A 19,852-nucleotide genomic window follows, 5' to 3' on the forward strand; every position below is an offset into this window, starting at 1 on the left:
ATCTTATATTAAATTACATCTATTTTAAAGCATTTTATTTATGTTTACTTTAGCAGATGCTGTTACAGAGATGGGAAATGAAACCGAAATTGTAGTGGATGAGTAATGGCCGTCTCTTGGGCTGTGGTGCCATGTAGCGTGGTAGAAGTTTACCGACGTTTCAAATGTGCTTGTAGGGCTTATCGCCCTGACGTCGGAGGTAGCAGCAAGGACATCTGAAATGTCTGTAAACTCTTACCCAAGACTACACGACGCTACAAGCCAGAAGACAGATGCCATTATGATAGATGATTTTGTTTCAAGTGTCAGTGGATTTGAAGACAGTGATTTAGATATTCGCACCATTTTTGTGACGAAATCATACATGTATATATAATCTTATGAACAGCGAAAACCGTGAATATACTTAGCGATTAAGCTGCAGTTAGGTAGTAGGCCTACAAGACGTTACTACTTCACTATGACGATTTACACGCAAGTCATTCATATTCATAATTATGTAACAACTGGGACTATTTCGTGGATGTCAAAGGTAATGGTGTAATTTTAAAAAAATTACAGTGAGATTAGATACTTGTTCCTTTTCAAAACAGTAGGAGCTGCGACATGTCCAAGACAACCACTGACACTTACAGTGTTACTAACGACGTAATAACTGAAAGGAATTGAAATGGCTCTTGCTTTTCAAAAACCATTAGCTGACACTCTTCTCCGGCTTTCTTAGTTGGGGTTTCTGTGATTTCCTTCTTTTTATGCGGGGGCTTCAGTTAAAATAGACCGGAAATCGAATGCTTTCCATCTGAACCAAACCTAACTCTATTTTATAAAAATAAGCAAACAAACAAACAAACAAACTGTTAACACTATAAATGACATTAGTGCCAAACGCGTTTCGACTTCAAGAGGTCATCATCAAGGGCAAAAGGGGAATTAATTAATTAATTAAAATGTAATGCCTTTGAGGTCAAATGGGATATTATCCAGAAATGGACTTACAACACTGATAGTCAAAGTTGTGCGATTCTTGCACTTAGAATAATTAATTTTTTGGGCGCTTTTGAAAGCATCACATTCACGTCATGCTTAATACATATACCTGAATGGTTACTATTTTTAATTCAAGCAATGTCTAGAACTGTCTCACGGCAGGAGAAACACAACGATTAAAAACTGCTACTTTTATCAGTCTTTGGTTTGTGTTTCCGGGATGGCTCCTGATGACTAGTGCTGCCATAATAAATACTTAAAATGTATAAACTCTAATTTAAAATTAAATCAAATATTAAAGTAATATTACACCTAATTTTCATAAATTTAATTTTTCAGTCTTGATTTGCATCGTGCTGGAATTGATCTGTATTTGTACAGAGCACATTCACATAACAATGTAAAGCTTTGGACTGAAGCTAGGCTACCATTTAACTCGGTACAACGTAATAGTTTTCACTTGAAAACAAGTAGATCTATTTAGCATTAAGGAAATTAAGCATCGGGTTTGCATAATCTCGGTCCGGCTTTGCATGACTTTGGGCAAGCGGTACATACAGAACGTTGTACAAGAAGTGGTTCGTGATTCCAGAAATTTGGTAACTTTGTCTAGGACAGTAAAAGCATAGTTCAAACCACTGTGTGAAAATCTATTCCAGCTTGAGGTTGTCTAATGGCCTAACTTAAACGGTTTTTATTCTCTTATATCTCCAAATAAATTATCTTATGTTTAATATAGGTTCTATAAACTTATAGACTGATTATTGTAGTTCGTTTGACTGCAGTTATAATCCGAATATTAACCGATTATTGGGCGGTTCTGGAGTTATTCGTTTGTTTTTATGACAATTCTCTATTCTTTTTCGTTTCTTGTCGTTAGAATAGTTTGTTCTTAGGATTTGTCTCAAGACCGTTTGGTAAAGCGAAGGGACTGATAATCTTAACCTCTCGTTCGACGTCACATTATCAGCCCTGTGTTTCGTTTTCGAATCTTCAGGTTTCAGGTTCTTCGAAGGCAAGAATGAAGATGACTGTCTCCTGGAATGCTGATAAAAGATTCAGGAGGTACCTCTAAAACGTCGGTAAACTTCTACAAGTCTACACGGTACAACATCCCAGAAGGAAGTGAATATGAGTTAATTGGTTGACTGTCGTCGCTTAGCCGTGGTTTTGATCGGCTTTGCCTCACCCGGTATCATATGCATAATTTGTGAGTAATTATAAGTCTTTATTATCAGGCTGTTACAATCACTCGGTACTGCGGCTACAAATACATCCCGTGATGCTGTAGCATCCCGTGATGATGAGGATTATGATAGATAAGTACGGATCATTAGTACAATGTTGGTTGACGGGATGAACACGAAGTTCTCGTCGTAAAACCTGTCCCATTCCTGCCCTGACATTGAATCCGAACTAATAATAAGGCTGTAAGAAAACACTTATTTACGTTCTGTGTAGTTGGAAGCGAGGTAAGGTTTTTCCAGAACTTACATTGTAAAAGACTTGTGGTGACAAAAGGCCGATTTTGGTGTTGAGCGGATTCCATAGGAGGTGCATTTTGTCTGCCAGAAGTGACTGAGAGAAAGCACGTAGTATCGCGTCAAAATACACGAGATATACCAGAAATCTGGAGCTAACCTGTTTTAAATTTTGAATATTTCGGGTGCGGGCATTGCGCAGAGAAGATTTATTTTTCAGTAAGTCGAAGATTGACTGCACCTCTTTTGATTAGAACGTTGAAGTGTCTCGTCTTGATCCTATACGATGCACACATCATCACGCTCTTAGGATTACCGACAAATGCGGATTACGCAAAGTTTCCACACTGCTGTGGAAATGGTAGTTGTCTTCCATGCAAATTGGAATACAGCGTAGAACGGTGGACCTACTTTGCATAGCAACATAAGTGACTTACGTTATCATTGGTTTAGGGGCTGTCAATTCAAGAGTGGAATAAGCACCAGAATGCCATTGTTCATGGGATTTCAGGTTATTTCTGCCGTGAGTAGGAAGATGGCTGTCTTGTGGGATGTTGCGCCGTGTAGTGTGGTAGAAATTGACCGACGTTTCAAAGGTGCTTACTGTCAGTATTAACAAGGCGATGAGTAAGCCGCTCAACGAACCAAGTCGAAAAAATAGAACGCAGTACTGGAAATGGTAAACAGTGCCTTATATCTGTAACTGGAGATTTGATTACGCGAACGGGATTTTGTAGTGGTGGAAGGTCTTGACTTTTAAAACTAATGGTGGGAGATGATCCGGTCAGGCAGGTTGTGGTTAAATGATTTTCTGGGATTTGGACCCAAAAATTTTGGGAAATCTTTTGGCTGATGGCCTATGCGAATTTGCAGTACGAAATGATCAAAAGAGATCCATTTAGATAATTCATGTCAAATTATTGCATAATCTGCAAAATCTATCTGAAGATGAGCTGTTCTTACTTGTGAGGTGTACTACCCCTTGCCACCTGTTGATGTCTAAGGTTTATAATTGGATGATTTCTGATTAAATTATGGATAAAGAAACTTGTTTTCTGGGACGTAGCACCGTATAGTCTGGGAGATTCAGACCGACGTTTTTATAGTTTGAGTTTTATAGGGCCGATTATGTAAAACAGGCATGTTTAAAGATAAGTAAACCGCACAGCGGAAGATTGGAAAATATGAATTTTAATGATATTGTGAGAAATGGGGAGCTAATGCATCCGAAGTTTATCAACTTTGTTGGAGATTACCTAAATGCAGATAATATATTTTATAGTTCTATCGGCCTCATGCAAGCTATAATGAAATTCTCCCAACAACTTTCGGATTAAACCTTCCGAGACTAAACTTAACCCATCGAAGCCCAATGGTAACTACATGTTCTATCTGCGTCAGGAATAAATAACTCTTATTTTGTACTTATGGATTTCTTATGGTTTTTACTGTAAACAGGAATTATTTACTTAAACATCATTGACGACTCGGTTTTTGTAATGATATTTTGTTTTCTTTGCGGTACGGACTAGATTTTTAAACATTATGTAGATTAGCTTTGGTTTCGAAGGGTTAATCCAAAAATTTCCAAATACGTTTTCCGCATTAATAGATTTTTTTGCTAAGAAAGAAAAACTGTCTTTAGTGTATATTTATCGTGTGGCGGCAAGAATCATGAGCTTTGCTAAGTAGTTCTCGTCCTGAGGCTTTTCGTAATTAGCACAGAATCATAGCTGCACTATCATTAAGGAACTCGCTGCTGTAGAAATGAACGTAAGTGGGTTCATGGTGTTATCCCCTGTGGTCGGTTGTACTTACGTGCAGTTACAGTCATACCATGCCAGAACCCCATTTGCACTAGTGTGGCGCACTAAGACGTTGTTTGTGTTTGTTCCTACCTTTAACTGTCCGTTCTTTTTTCCAAGGACGTGTTATGTGAATGAAAAATGGTTTGTTTCAACAGTTTGACGCTGAGGACGCAATCAGGAAACGCATAGAACAAATCAATACTCAACTTTTATTGAAAGCGGAAGAAAATGAGCCGATATATGTATATTATCCTTCAGTATTGTTGAGGTTTTATTTATCTCACTGGACCTATTGATCATTTACTGCAGATACAAATCTGTTGTTACAAAGATAATTGCACTACATATAAAGAACTTGGTTTTACTTATATTAAAATTAAACTAAATCGTAATGCGAGCTTCAAAGGAATGCTTTCTCTTGTGTGTTGAACGTTAGCTTGAGAGTCTGTCTACACAACACTTTGTAATTATAGTTTCAATGTTTATTGAGAATCCACTACATGTTTCAACCTTACTTGGCCATCTTCTAAGTGTTCGAAACTAATATATATGACTGATAATTAGTATACATATTTTGTGTTGCCGACTTTGAAACGTAACGTGACTGTTTTGAGCAGCTTGCCTGTTTTAGTAGAGTAGACCAGTTACCGGTGAAAAGCTTAGTTAAGTTGCGTTAGCGCTTTCTAAAGATCAGCTTTCGTTCTTCATATTCTGAATTTCCCTGTTTCAAATCGCAGCCCAGAGACGAGTAGTCCTGAGTCAGGTCTTTCGTGGTTTTCTTCACTTTCTCGATGAAAATACCGGGATTTTAGTCCTGCTTTTTTCCATATTATATTCGATTAATTATTCCTGTCATCCTATCATTCAATGCTACAGGCCTAAAATACTGAGTTAATGAAGCGTTGTCAAATAAGTAACTCACTGGAGCAGAATTCTTGAGAAGAAGATAGTACGCTCAACAACCCAATAAATCCCACGTGTTTTATGCAAGTAGAATGTTCATAACCGAGTTCACAAGAGCCTCCCGCCGCCTGTCCTTATGCCGAGTGAGATAAAAACAATCACGCCTTCTAACCTCATTTCTCCAAAATATTTTTTCGAGTGGTCTCTCTACTTCCGGTTTTCCAACTGAATCGTTTTATGCATTTCTCGTTGTCTCAGTGCGTGCTACATGCTTCGCCATTATCATCCTTATAACTGAAGGGTACAAACTATAACGTTTCTTATATGGATTTTATGGACTGATTTATTACGTCACGCCACTTGATGATCTCATGAGATTAAAACGCGTGTGTTTTAAAGTGTAAACAGTTTGTTTGTATGTGTGTTTTTATATGTAGTTTCTTACGCAACTTTATCCGGTCTACTGCCCCTAATTTCCAATATTATCTTCGGTATCCAGTTCTGAAATTTCATCAATTTGTTTACAGCCCTTAACGCGACAGACCAAGTTTCAAACCCACACAAAATATGAAATAAAATTATAATCGTCTCCTAATTTCCCGGTGAATGTAATTTTGATTTGTTACCTTTACTCTCAAATGTTTGAACTTCACCACATCTTCAAAGGATTTATTAACTACCTTTGTATAAAGATTGTGTCGTGCCTTGTGACGAGATACGAACATATACGTCTCCTCTGAATCAGCTTATCTGCTAGAATCCAATATGGATTCTGTTTTATCATTTATGTTATTTGTGTTTTCACCCAGCAAATTAACGTCAGCAGCATGGATCAGAAGCTAGTGCATCCCATCCATTTCCAAATCTCTTGGACCTTCCTGATGGAATATTCTGAATAAAACTTGAAAAGCAAAGGCTATCGTTTTGAACACGAAATGAATCAGATAAATATTTATGGATACTGATCTCACTGCACATTTCAATCAGCATAACTTGTTCAGTAGATACACCGAATTTAGTTGGCATATTTTACAACATTTCCTGCCCAATTTAATCGTCATTAAAAACCACACATAATATATGTATGTGTAAATAAATAAAATAATTATATTTGTAGGTTGTAAACTTAAATATTCTAATGTGTCCAAAATTTAACGTAAGTTATCTAAAAAACTTTCCACTAATATGCCGCCATTGTTCGTCCGATAGATTTGTTATTTGTAGGGGAAAATAGACTGACACCTAATTTTGTTTGTGTTTAAATTAAATAGTGTTCTTTAAATTTATTTTATGTAGTTAAAAGAACAGGGGCATTTATTTTACCTTGAATATTATGTAACGTCATCGTGTTCTATGACTGTATGAAGCCAGGTGCAAATAAAAGTTTTGCCTTAAGAAAGTAAAAGACGACCCTGTAAACAGTAATATGATATGAAACATTCTTACATTTAGCCTGTGATAAAATCAGAATTTTTAACATTATATCATATACTTCAGAAGTATGCAAATATTATTGAGTAATTATACAAAAAATTAATCATATTTTGCGACACCATGGTTTTGTACATTCATATAGTTTTTAAATCGTCATTTTTCTCGTGGTTTTTAAATTGTCAATATCAAGGATGTAGTAGGAGTCGTAATACGTAGTAGCGTAATGTCGCATTTGATTTGATTTTCAGTTACACTCAATTTAATCTGTTCGTTCATTTATCCTGGAGTTTTGTAATTGTTAATCCCGTCTGCTTTTTATAGGTTAGCTTCAGTTCAGAGATTTTAATTGTACTCGGATACAAAAAATAGCAGTTCATTTCATTTGAAGAGCCCCAGACCCGCTTCTCGTGTTCTCATTTAATAAAACTCTGCTTTATTCCTTCTGCTTCGGTAAGTAATTCTCCTATTTCTCTGTACATTTCCTGTGCACTGCTGCAAATTCTTTCATAGGAATTTGTTAAAGCGCTTCTTTTAAGATGAAGATGGCTGTCTTCTGGGTTGTAGCTTCGTATAGTCTGGTAGACGTTTACCGATGATCCAGTGTTACTTGCTGCCTCCATCATCAGGGCTCATCGCCCTGATGATGGGTGTAGTATACGTCGGTGAACTTCTACTAGACTATATAGTGCTACACCCAGAAACCACCTAACCTCAAATTGTCATTACATGTTGTGAGATTAGATATTAATACAATATTTTAGTTGGATTACTTGAAGGAAAGAGACAGTTTGAACGACCTGGACGCAAATGGGATAAAAATATTGCAGTGTATTTTTAAGAGGGTGTGAGGATGTGGATTGTGTTCGTGTGGCTCTGGACATGGTACTGTTGGCGAGCTGTTATTGCCAAGGAAATGAACCTGTGCGTTTCTTAAAATGTTGGGATCAGGTTCCCAAGGACTCTGTTGTCTGAGGTTATATGCGTAGATTGTAAAATACTGTGAAAAAGATGAACCAGTTCCTCGGACTTCATACAGAAGTTTTGGATACTGTAATTAATATATTGCCTTATTTTTCCTCAGAAACGTAAAGAATTTTTTGGAAAAGGACGAATGTTACTCATCGGTTGGAAATATCTTTTAACCACATGGGTCTGTATTATTTGTTTGTGTGTTTCCAGAGTCTATAGTGATTTTTCCGCAACAAGAAACAAGTGCTTTAAACTTTCCAAGTCTGAAGTAATGTAATAGTATAGTTGGCGTCGTAATTACAGTGATTGTTAATCTCCTTGTATTTGTCTCTTTGTGGCTTATGTCTGCCTTGCGTTAACAACAGTAATTTATGCCAGATGTAACAGTTGCAAACTGCCCCCGCTAGTGGGGCATGTTGCAACACTTAATATGTAGCTTCATGACTAGCATATTTACAGTGGTCTGTTGTTGAATGGAGTGTTCTGAAACTAAACATGCACGTGTTTCCTAAATTCGTGGATCAAATACGATTTCCTCCGCAGTCTTTTCAAAATCTATAAACAAAATTTTTCCATCGAATTTAAAAATTATGTACTTTGTGTCTTCGAAGTATTTAAGTCATTAATTGCAGGTCTGCATTTTGAAACAACTCTGATGGCGAACTGGGTTACTTTACAGCAACTGCGGGGCCAGTAACAAATTTTGCAATCTGCCACGACGTCACTCCTGTGGACTGAGCCGATTGCCTTACGCAAATTATAGACGACGGGAAGGATAAAATGTCGTGAATTAAAAGTACACCGCAGAAACGTCTCAGTAAGTAAGAACAGCGCTGAACTATGAACCACTGACAAGCTATCTGACGTCGAAAAGAATAATTAAAATTTACTCAGCATACGTTAAACATGGGAGAACGCCCGAAACGTCGGAAACAGTTTGTAACTAGTCTCACTATTTACAGTGGCGAGCGCTGGTTCGTAGAAACAAAGAGACAAATGGCGCTGTTGCAATGTACCCGTGATACAAGTGCCTATCTATTATCTACGTACTTTCTTAAATACGCGTCATATTAAAACTTATTTTCATTGTTATGCATTTAATAATAACTATTTGTAGTCTGGTGAAGTAATGTATTGGAGCTTCATTTTAAATTACTGATTTTCTTGAGGCTATCATAATAATGTGCTCTTTATTCATGTTATTCTCAAGAGAATTTTCATCCAAGTTATCAATTTTCAACCATGTTAAAGGCAGGAATTAATACTACGTGTAGCCGCGAGACTGATTTTCATACAAATAGGTTTGAAAACTTCCCGATACTGATTTAATGTTTTTGTTTAACGTAGAGAACGTTTATAAATGCATTTTATAGGCAGTTCCAATTTTTCAGCCTCTCGGAATGTTAAAGGGATCACATTTCTTAAAACACAAGTTTGTAACCTTAGTTTAAGTTAAACGTACTGGAGGATATAGGGAGAGGAATGTAAGAAAAGTTTTAAAAGGGCAAAATGAAAGTTAGGAAGAGAGAAATGAGAACCTAAGTTGGAAATATGTTTCTTGGGGTTCTGGGGTGCAGAGAAGACTTACGGACAAGAGACCATTTAACGCAAGCCGCAGTGAGTGCGGAGAACCGAGTGTTACGAGTTATCTCCGATACATTTCCTGTGTTTTCCTGGTTTGTTTAATGACGCTTTCAATACCTGCGATTATATAGCGTTGAACCGTAGGATAATTTAGAGTTGAGATTTGCACGGCGGCGACTGTGAAGATGGCTGTCTTCTGGATTATTGCGCCTTGAAGTATGACAGAAATTTACCGACGTTTTCGAGGTGCTTCTGAAACGTTTGTAAACGTCTACCAGACTACACTGCGTAACAACTCTGAAGATATCTATCTTCATACGGAAGCAAGCGGAAAGTCCATTGAAAATTATGTACACATCAGGATCTGGTCTAATTAATGGTCTGGGCCGAGAATTTAAATTGGAAACTCCAGCAAATAAAGCAGGAATGCTAGCCACTTCACTGCGGCGTTTTTATAGATAAATGTGAAAATAATTTCCTTAATATTTGGTTTAAATTGTAATTACAAGTTTATCTTCTTTCAAATTCATGCTGATTTTTTATTGATTTGGCAAGATGTGACTAAGTAAAAGGGTTATATGTGGGAACGGGGAAAATAGCAACCTGCTTTACCTACGAGTGGGGGGATATTTTAGGAAAACATGAAAAAGGTTAGAAGATAAATTGGTGGTGAGGTTAGGTTTTAGTTTGTAGTGGCCGTGAACTCTTTTAAGTGCTATTTAAATTTTGCTACACGGACGAGGAAAGCAATAAATTCTATTAGCGTTAAGAGTAGTGGTGAGACTCGTTCTTCTTGTTAAACAGGATATATTTTCAGTAGACGCGGCCTTCATTTAACCTCATATAACTGTAAACTTAATGAAACAGAGTGAAGTTTGTGGACTGAAACATTGGTTTAGAACCGAGTGTGAGGCTGATGTGGCTGTGAAGACAATTCTTTTGAAGAAATTCTAAAAGAATCGGATTATAATGTAAGTCGTCTTTTCTTCTTCTTCAAAATTTGAAGAAAGAAATGTAAACCACTTTTGGTAAATTATAATAGGAGTATATAGACGATTAGTTTGTTTATATAATCCTAGGTAAACGGAGATGTTGGAATGAAGTAAAGATAATTTTAAAAGGAACAAATCAGAATGATATTTATGATAAAATTAAGATCAGATAATGGACGGGCTACAGTATCACTAATGGGTTACATGAGAATGCACACACTAAAAACAATTGTTCGGAATACCTGAAAGAAAGAAACAGCCTGGGGCACACAGAATGCACAGGAGATTGAAATTAAAATTTATTTTAATAAACTAGAACGATTTGAGGGCGTGAAATGGATTCACTTGGTTTAGGACGGGGTCCTGTGGGTACGGTAATGAATCTTCGTGTTCTTTTATGGTAATTTCTTGTCTTGGTGATTGTTAGTCTCTCAAGAAGGATTCGGTTATATGGAGTTAGTTAAAATTCTGATAATGCATGTCTGTAATACAGAATCTTTTATGTTCTCGCGTCGTGTCGAAAAATCGAAAATTAAACGAAACTACTATAATTTTTTCTGTTTGTTTTGTACGAATGTGTAGATCGATCCCTCGCTTTAAAGGAAAACCATAGGTTAAAGGTTTTTTCCTGCGAATATCTTTGGCGATGCTGTTATATTTCTACTCTACTTGTTTTGGACTTTGTCACGTTTTAGAAAGTCTTCAAAATCCCAAAGCCTAGAGACCACTTACTTCTCGAATGATGGATCTTGCTTTGTCGTGTAAGAAGAAGGGAGATGCCTATTCATTTGAATCCAATGGAGCGAGCTGTTCTCGATCTGTTGACCTTCCTCGGACATCTAGAAATTTCCAACTTTCAAATTTTGTTAAATTCAAGAATTTATGTTTTTTACACTCTTGCACTTTGAAAATAATAGTATAAAATCTTAATATCTCTATATTACGTTACGTTATGTGAATATAGTGGATCTGAAAATGTTATTAAATACACATTAATTTCTTTATTGTCTCTTGTCATATGAAAAACATTTGTTTAACGCATATCGGGATCTTTACTATCTAACACTGATCAGATATCAAATGCGTCTACGTAGGGGCTTATAATTTACGGTCACGAATCTGATAAGGAAATCTGTATTTAAAATGATAACATTTTTCGCAGTAATGGCGCTAGATAGCAAGAATATTATTTTACAATGCTGTTACTGTTTGGCATCTCTTAGAAATACTTAAAATATAAGTGACGGAAACGTTGATATTTTTTAAAATTTAGTTTATAGTTGATAGAACTGGGAAAGGAGTTTTGGACAAATGGATGAATGAGACGAAGGGACAGAGAAATGGAAGAGAGGAGATAAGATAGAGACAAGAAAGATATTATTTCCCTTTTAGTTTCAACGTGCCTTTTACGTTACTTCAGCTGTAACAGAATTTTTTTAAAAAAATACCAATATAATGGATTTCATTGAAAATTTAAATAGAGTTTGTATTGATTACACCAAAACGAATGACCATTATTTTGGAATTGTTGGTTGCAGGTATACACACTTATTCCTAGAATGTGATAGTCAAAGTTTAAAGAAGTCTCTCTAAAGGAAATCTTCCCGAGTAAATTGCCTTGTAACTAACCCACTAGGGATGGATCTTGGAGCAGTTTACTTACACAACCAAAGTTCTTACTCGCTCCTAGGCTGTAACTGTTACGTCTTTTGACCATCGATTATCGACAGCCCCCCCCCTTCTTGCCCCTAAGCCATCCTAATCACCTTCGAATACTCCAGAAGTCAAAGAAAAAGCAATAAATCTGCTAAACTTTAGCCAACTCTAGTTCGGACCACGAAGTGTAATGTTAACGATTGACAGTTATTTACCTTAAATAAGCCCGTTTATGATAATTGTTATTTGAGAAATATTTTATTGCCAGTTGAATTTGGTTTCTATAAAGCAACACCTTGTTGCTATACTTGTTTTGTTATTTTGTTTAAAATGTCAAGTTATAATCGGTGATGAATTTAGGGGATCCTTCTTTCCAAGCTCACGTGATTTTTTTAGTTTATCTAGTCCAATGCGGTTCGCCACGGTGGTCTAGCGGTCAGAACACTAGCCTTGTGAGCCTGGGGTCCCGGGTTCAATTCCCGGTGGTGCTCAAATTTATAACTTGTGTTGGGCAAGGCCGTGGTCTAGGCATCACGGAGTTTTCCTCCGGGGGCTTCCCCGGTTTCTCCGTGGCATCCCAACAATTACTCCACTCACACACAGAAGAAGGCAATGGCAAACCACTTCTGATCATCTCTGCCAAGAATGTATATATGTATGAGCAAGTCCCTGACAACCTGAAGAGGTTGGAAGGATCCTGTTCATAATATATAGACCTGTCGTCAGACAGAACACTACAAATAAAAAAAGTCCAATGCGGTGCACGTAGGGCACGTAGCAGAAGAGCATAACATATAAACCTGTATAAGGACAGATTAAACAGTTAACTTTTAATATGGCAGTGGTAAGTGTGTGTACCACTTGATTTGATTTTCAAGATATCACTCATATTGCTTCTTTATGGTTTAATTTGGCTTTCAGAATAAACAGTGAAAGTTTTTCTTTACATAGTTAAAGACTAAAATCTGTAAAGGGTGTAACGTTTATATTACAGCGATGATGTGATGTAATTTTTTGGAGGTAGGAACTGAATCATAAATAGCCTGTTGTGTAGACGAAGGCGTCTGTTTTATATCTTTGATCTACGTGTTTATTATATTTTATTTAGATTAGTCTGAAACGCCCGTAACCGTCTACCAGACTACACGGCGCAACATCCCAGAAGACAGCCATCATCCAACTCACCGCCGAGGGAACCCGAAATCCCATCTAATTTATTATAAACAGAAATTTTAGTCCGTAGAAAGCTAAACATATAGCGGATCTGTTTTGTATTGGGAGGAGCTGGTTTGATGGTCTCAGGGTTTAATTTCTCCCCACTTGATTGGAATATTTCTAAGAAACCAATTAAGTTAAAATGTTTGATTTCAGTTCTTGCACCAGAGGCGCGGATTTTAGAGGATCTGAAGTTGAAGTTTCTTGTTGAAGATTTATTTGTTTTACTTGGTATGTTTATGTGAATGTTGGACTAACGCCAGGTAACGGCTTCTCGGGTGTTATAATTTACAATTCAACTACATCTCTTATCGTAACTTCCGTAACTGGAATATGAGAAACGGAAGAAAAGTACATTATCTCAGATGAATATTTTCAAAATTTTCTTATGCAGTAAGCGAAATCTCTCTTCCCAAGATTTTCGTGATACTTGCAGTATCACGTGTGAGACGGTTGTTTTCGGAAGACCACAAAACTAAGTTTTACGACGTGCAATACTAGTCCGTAAATTGTTTCAAAAGTAACATTTGTAAAATATCGTTAATATTTATTGAAGGTTTCATATGTTTCAAGAATTTGTATGTGAGATTTGATGTTCTCGCGGCGATGAACAATACGATTTTCTGCGCTATGACATCGCATGGACTCGTAGATAGGTACCAGCCCTGAAGATGGAGACTGAGTTTATTTGAAGTTTACACGGCATCGCAAGCCAGAGGTATAGTTGAGGCAGTAGTTTCTGGCCGGTGGAATTTTCAAGGGAAGGCTAGGAGCGAGTCACTTGGCGATAGTATAATGCTGACTGCACCGAGGAGCTTGTATGACTGAACGCCCAAACAAAAGAAATGCACTGACCGTGCCACCTCAGGTACACAGAGTAGGCCCGTTCGCCAGCTTCTCCACCGGCCAAAAACCACTGCGCCGACTATACGTCATCGGAATTGAAAGACAAATATTTGCCGTTCTAAACCTCTACATGCATTTATTCGTGATCTAATTGTCATCTAAGGAATTCGTCTCCGAAGATTCCTGTCTGTGATAGAGTCATCACAGCTACGTTATGGCGGTCACTCTTCATGGTTTCTAGTTGGTGTCGTACCGTTTTTATGTGGTTACCCCAGAGGGTAGCAAAACATTCGGGACCTACCTGGGCAGGTGTTGATCACCGAACCTATAGCAAAACAGGGCAGTGTTAAACCTCGAGTTAGTAATTAAAAATATCAATTTAAACATGTTCAGTTTTTCTTTTTTGTCTTATAATTACTGTAATTATTCTCCGGCTTAATTATGTTTTTAATTATTTCGAAGTTAATTATTATTAATTAGAGTATTTATTGTTATGTTTTATATATGTATGAGTGGATATTTTTGTATGTATATATTTCGAAATTAATGTTCAATCAGTTCAGTACGAAATTCGGCACATAGCTTATTCGAATACACAGTGCATGAAGAAACGTTTTTGTAAAAGCGTTGAAACACAGGGCAGAATATTCTTGTTGTGGAGAATTTATAAGCTCAATAATACCACAAGACAAGTATCTTCTAAGATCCGCTGTCTCAGATTTTACCCCAAATAAACGCCAGGATAATATTAAAATAAGTCTTAAAGAGATGGTGTTGATGTGAACTAGACTTATCAGGACAGAATCCAGTGGTGTGGTCTTGTCAACACGATGATGGATTTTCTGAAAGACAAGGAATGTATTCACCAGATAAACGACTGATAGATTCTCAATGAAGACTTTATTTCTTGGAATTAACCATCTGTTGTCTTAATCCTGTACTACGTATCTTTGGAGGCTTATATGCATAAACTGAAATACGTTTTTTCGTATCTGGGATTAGTGACATAGGATCTTTGTAAATTTATGTGGGAAATTGAAATATTTCTGACTATAGAGGTTTTACAAATATAAGCTTATCAAAAAAGTAATTAAATTTCAGCGGATGCAGAAACAAGAAATATTAGCGCCAGCTGTAGACTACTAAGCCGTCAATTGTTTACGAACTGTGATGAAGGGGAGTTTGCAGTACGAGGGCGATCCAGACAGTTTTTGCAAGGTTTTCTATGCTAATGGATGTTGTGATGGTTTTCAGATAGTGATAAATGATGGATAAACAGCCCGGTTAAAGTATGCTTGGCATTCGAGAGTAAAATATTTCTTTCAGATTCGATCTGGCTCCTTCGGAGAGGGCTCTTACTGCAATTAATTATAATTTTATTCTCGTAGCTTATCCAGTATCCTTCTCATATATAAAACCTGATACAACGAAAAGTGATGGGATATAGTATCTAAAAATAGTCTGATTATAAATGACGTTAGGTGAGATCTGAGGTTCTCAAAGTGGTAGTATGAAGATAACTGTCTTCTGGGCTGTTGATTCGTGCGGCCTAATAGTTTATCGGCGTTCCAGAGGCGTCGCCTAACTCATCGAGGCAGAAAACACCTCTGAAACGTCGGCAAACGTCTACTCACTACACGACGCTACAACCTTAAAGACAGCTAACTTCAAATTACGTCAGCGTTATAAACAAATGAATCTGGAGTACAGTTTTCCTCTTTGGCCTCTCCGTGGAAAAGCATAAGGCGTTTCGATGTAATGATCCGCATGTCCTCTCTTCTCGGAATTAGATGTGGGTGAGTTGTCAGTGATTGTCGTCATAACTGTTCGCTCTACAGTGTCGAACCCCGTATCCGTTATTAAAAAATCCGGAAGGACCTAAAATTCATATTTTTCCCTGTTACTTTTATAATTTTTATTTCCTTACAGATATCATGTTTAGAACTGGCGCTTTTTGATTCTTCGACTCATCACCATGTGCGAATGGGGGTTACAAATGATAGTAATAAACCCCAAAACAGTAACAAACAGGCGACTTCCGAGGTATCCAGTCACATCAGAACCCTGATGAAGATGGGGACAGATTTGGTTCCCGAAACGTCGGTTTACTACGGTAACCAGTTAACGCGGCTGATTACCCGAGAAGATTTTATTGATTGTACTCGGCGCGAAAGTCTCAAATCCTCTAACATTATGTTTAATTGCTAATGACGTCATTGAAGTTGAATTAACATTTGTTCGCTTCAAATTTGCTTTTCATAAAATATTCAGAAGAACAGAGTGTACGACAATTTACGTAATCTGCCCCAGAGGAATAATGACAGCGTTTCCCGAGTGTCCAGTGTTGTTCCCAGGCAGGTCAACCGTAATTTAGGGCACTTTATTAACGTAAATAAATTGCATTCATGAAGTACAGCCTCTGGGTGCTACAAAACTGTGATTGTCACATTGTCTCTTATGTTGTGGGTATCATACTTTTGAAGTTACGTAGTCACGTTTATGTTATGTTGTTGGTAGCTGGGTCAGAGGGCGTATAATTTAGTGTAATCCTCTGTTAGTGGATGAAGTGGGAAAGGAATGTAATAAATTTTTCTAAAATGTGACGAGGTTCAAGTACTTGGAAACCACCCCGCAAATAAAAATTACGAGTGTGCCCACATTTAGGAAGACGTTAAGATCGGATTAAATTTTGAGATTTCTTGCTACTACTCACCTTCTCGTTTCCTAAGATTTAAATATTAAAATGTCATATTTTGTTCTATATAGATAGTAAACTTCTTATTTCGTCTTATGGAAAGAACACAGATTGAAAGTTTTTGACACTGAAGAAAATATTTGAACTTAAGATAAAACAGCAAGAGGCTGGAAGAAATTATTAGTGTGAGATGGCTGTACATGTAGCATGCATGTGGAGATGAGAAACTAATTCAGTGCAGCAGAGTGCTTGTTGATAAGCTAATAGTCTGTAATATAAAATAAGCAAACAAAGAAACTGTAGTGTTAATAGTTTGTTTGTTTATTTTATATTCTAATACACTACATGGCATGCAAAGTTTTAAGATTAATAGTCTGTAAGGTAGTCAATAAATTTTCCATCCTTTTTGGGACCCAGTGTACATGAACAAGTCCACAAGGGCCCGCCACACATTCTCAAACCTATTTAATTAAGATGCATTTTAGTATTATCCTACCTAAACCTTGATCTTCCAAAATACTCATCTATTCAGTATTTCCGAATAAAATATTGTACGCAACTTTCATTCAATTTATGCGTGCTACACGCCCAGTTCATATCTTAGTTCAAGATTTGCTATTCTTAATAATAGTTAGCGGAATGTACAAATTATGAGGCTCCATATTCAGTTTTATTAAGCTTCCTGTTACGGTATTCTTCTTGGGCACAATTCTTATCTTCAGCACCCTCTTCTCAACCCGAATATGTGTGCTTTTATTAACGTGAGAAACCAAGACAGCCGCAATAAATAAATTTCCTCACGTGAAGTTGAGGTTAGTCCGGGACGGAGACTTCGTGTTAACCCTATCAACTTGGCTAACACTTTCATAAACGAAAAACAAAAAGTCTTCTGCCTTATTTTCGTGGTTCAGTGGTAATCCATACGCTACGACACAGCAGAACTGATCGGATAAAATGCATCGTTAGTCAGCTCCATCACACATGCGGCCAGCGTAAGCCTGAACTCTCTGGCTAACAACGGATGGCTAGGTGGCTGGATGGAACTGGCCAACGATGCAAGATAGAATACCTTATTTTTGTTTTTTAAAAGTGTTGGCCGGGTTAACACTGGGTTTGATGGACCTCGACAAGCATATTTAACTGTTTCGGAATGATTATTACAGTCTTATCCGATGGAAACAACCCACTTTTCCCTGGCACTACTTTCCGTGGGGCTGTTGTTTACTAGTGAGGGCCACGTGTAAGTGTCAGAGCCATTCTCCGATTGGCTACAGTTGCAAGTGTCTGTACAATGCACATCGGTACCCCACAATACACAACTCCAGCTATCCAATTGAACTGGAATGTTGGTAGCTAAAGTGTACCATGTCTCTAAAAATTGATACGTATTTGTAGTGTATATTTTTGGTTTACATGGTTAGTTTCTTATCAGTCTTCAGTCTGTTAGATGTTATAAGCGTTGAAGGAGATGTGTCTGCTGTTTTATTTCATTTCAATATTCTGTTATTTGTTATTCAAAACGAGCTTTTTTATCCGTGTCCTGTAATGGGGTGCATTGAATGGACATATTAGTGGAAGATAGGAATTTTTCGTTTGTACGTTTTATCTAAAAATTATTAAACTAATTTCATTAAATTTGTTCTGCAGGTTTGCGTTAATTTTGGGGTTAGGATAAGCTAGTATATGAAATTAAGATACTTCGAAAATGTTTTTTTAGGAAGAGTTTGTGATAAAATATCAATAAATACTTTTAAATAGGGATCTTTAAAATTTAATTAAAACTTTTGTAGTTTTAATACGTATTTAATGAGAACAAACAGCAAATTTATTTCTCAGTGTAGTATTTTACTGTAATATTTATTGGCTTTACACAAGTAGATATGCTTACATCTAAAATAAATTAATGCCAAGACAAGACGTTTGCAAAATCGCAAAAAATCTTAAAATATATTTTATTAATGTACCATTTAAGATCTGTAGTATCTTCTGCAAGTGCGATTGTTTACACTCTTATATACTCAACTGTTTTACAGTAAACGAGGTATATAGAGGTAAATTCGAACAGTTGTTTAAGATTTTTTGCCCAACTGTGTGTACTTCCTCTTAGTAAACGTAGACTTTTTACTACACGGGTTATACTTAGGAACTCCGCCAGCAGGTTACCTCAAAATTCAATTGTTGTGTTGCTACGTTGAAATAGTTGACCAAATTCAATTTTGTACTTGCTTGGTTTCAACGTGTCTTCAATTAACTTCCGACTACGGGAAAGTAGTACATGTTGAGCCTTCCTTAAATGTATTACTACTCATTTTTCTGGTCGAGTTCAGTCTTAACTACGTTCGTTGAACACAAATCAAGTTATCCTATGACATAGAACGTACGAAAACATGGTCGACTTGGTACTTCTGTGTGCAACACTGCTCTCTACCCTGCAGACTTTTGTAGTGATGTCCTTGGTAGTAACGCCGCGTAGACTTGCAGACAAATACCAACGTTTAGAGAAACACACTGTCTTCATTTTCAGGGTTGAAGTGCAGAAGACCGATATCGGCATACCATCAACGCTACGAGAAATATTTTAGTTTTTATGATTGTGTTGTTCAACCTTTTTCAAGCACGGCGGTCTAGCAGTTAAAACGCTGGCCTTGTAATCTTTGGGTCTCGGGTTCGATTCCCGGCGGTGCCCGAATTTATAACTTGTGTTGGGCAAGGCCGTGGTCTAGGCAACACGGAGTTTTCCTCCGGGGGCTTCCCCGGTTTCTCCGTGGCATCCCAAGAATTACTCCATTCACACACAGAAGAAGGCAATGGCAAACCACTTCTGGATCATCTGCCAAGAACGTATATGAACAGGTCCCAGTCCGAGAAAAGGATGGAAGGATCCTGTTCATATGGAACTGTCGTCAGACAGAACACTAAATAAATAAATAGTACAAAGTGCATAAAATGTGTGCGTAATAAAAAGGTCGCCTTTCTATCCGTCGATATCTTTCACACCCTAAACTACTGATTTGATGTAAATAAAAGCTGTTACTCGCACTGGGAGGGAGGATTCGTTTCTTTGTCGAACGATTTTAATTTTAATTCATTCCCGTAAAACGAACTCTAGACATACTTTTCGTGCAGATCAAATCGCATGTTATCGATTTTATCAGAAATGGTTTATCATTGATATATAGAAGAACTGTACATAATTTTAATATGGAACATATACAGTCGGTTCTTTTTATTGATACACCTCATGATGGTCTGGTAGAAAATTTATTTTATGTATAATTAATA

The 19,852-nt window shown here is 37.0% G+C and overlaps 1 protein-coding gene across 3 annotated transcripts in view; it reads left to right on the forward strand.

Moving 5' to 3' along the window:
* Positions 1-19,852, forward strand: part of LOC110840276 (nephrin) — a 545,495-nt gene that overhangs the window by 64,855 nt on the left and 460,788 nt on the right. The gene's annotated exons all lie outside the window — the stretch shown is intronic.

This window comes from Zootermopsis nevadensis, unplaced genomic scaffold (genome assembly GCF_977971745.1).
Source record: "Zootermopsis nevadensis isolate Lab colony 2312 unplaced genomic scaffold, Znev_1.0 Znev_ptg000029l, whole genome shotgun sequence".
NCBI classification, from domain to species: Eukaryota; Metazoa; Arthropoda; class Insecta; order Blattodea; family Termopsidae; genus Zootermopsis; species Zootermopsis nevadensis.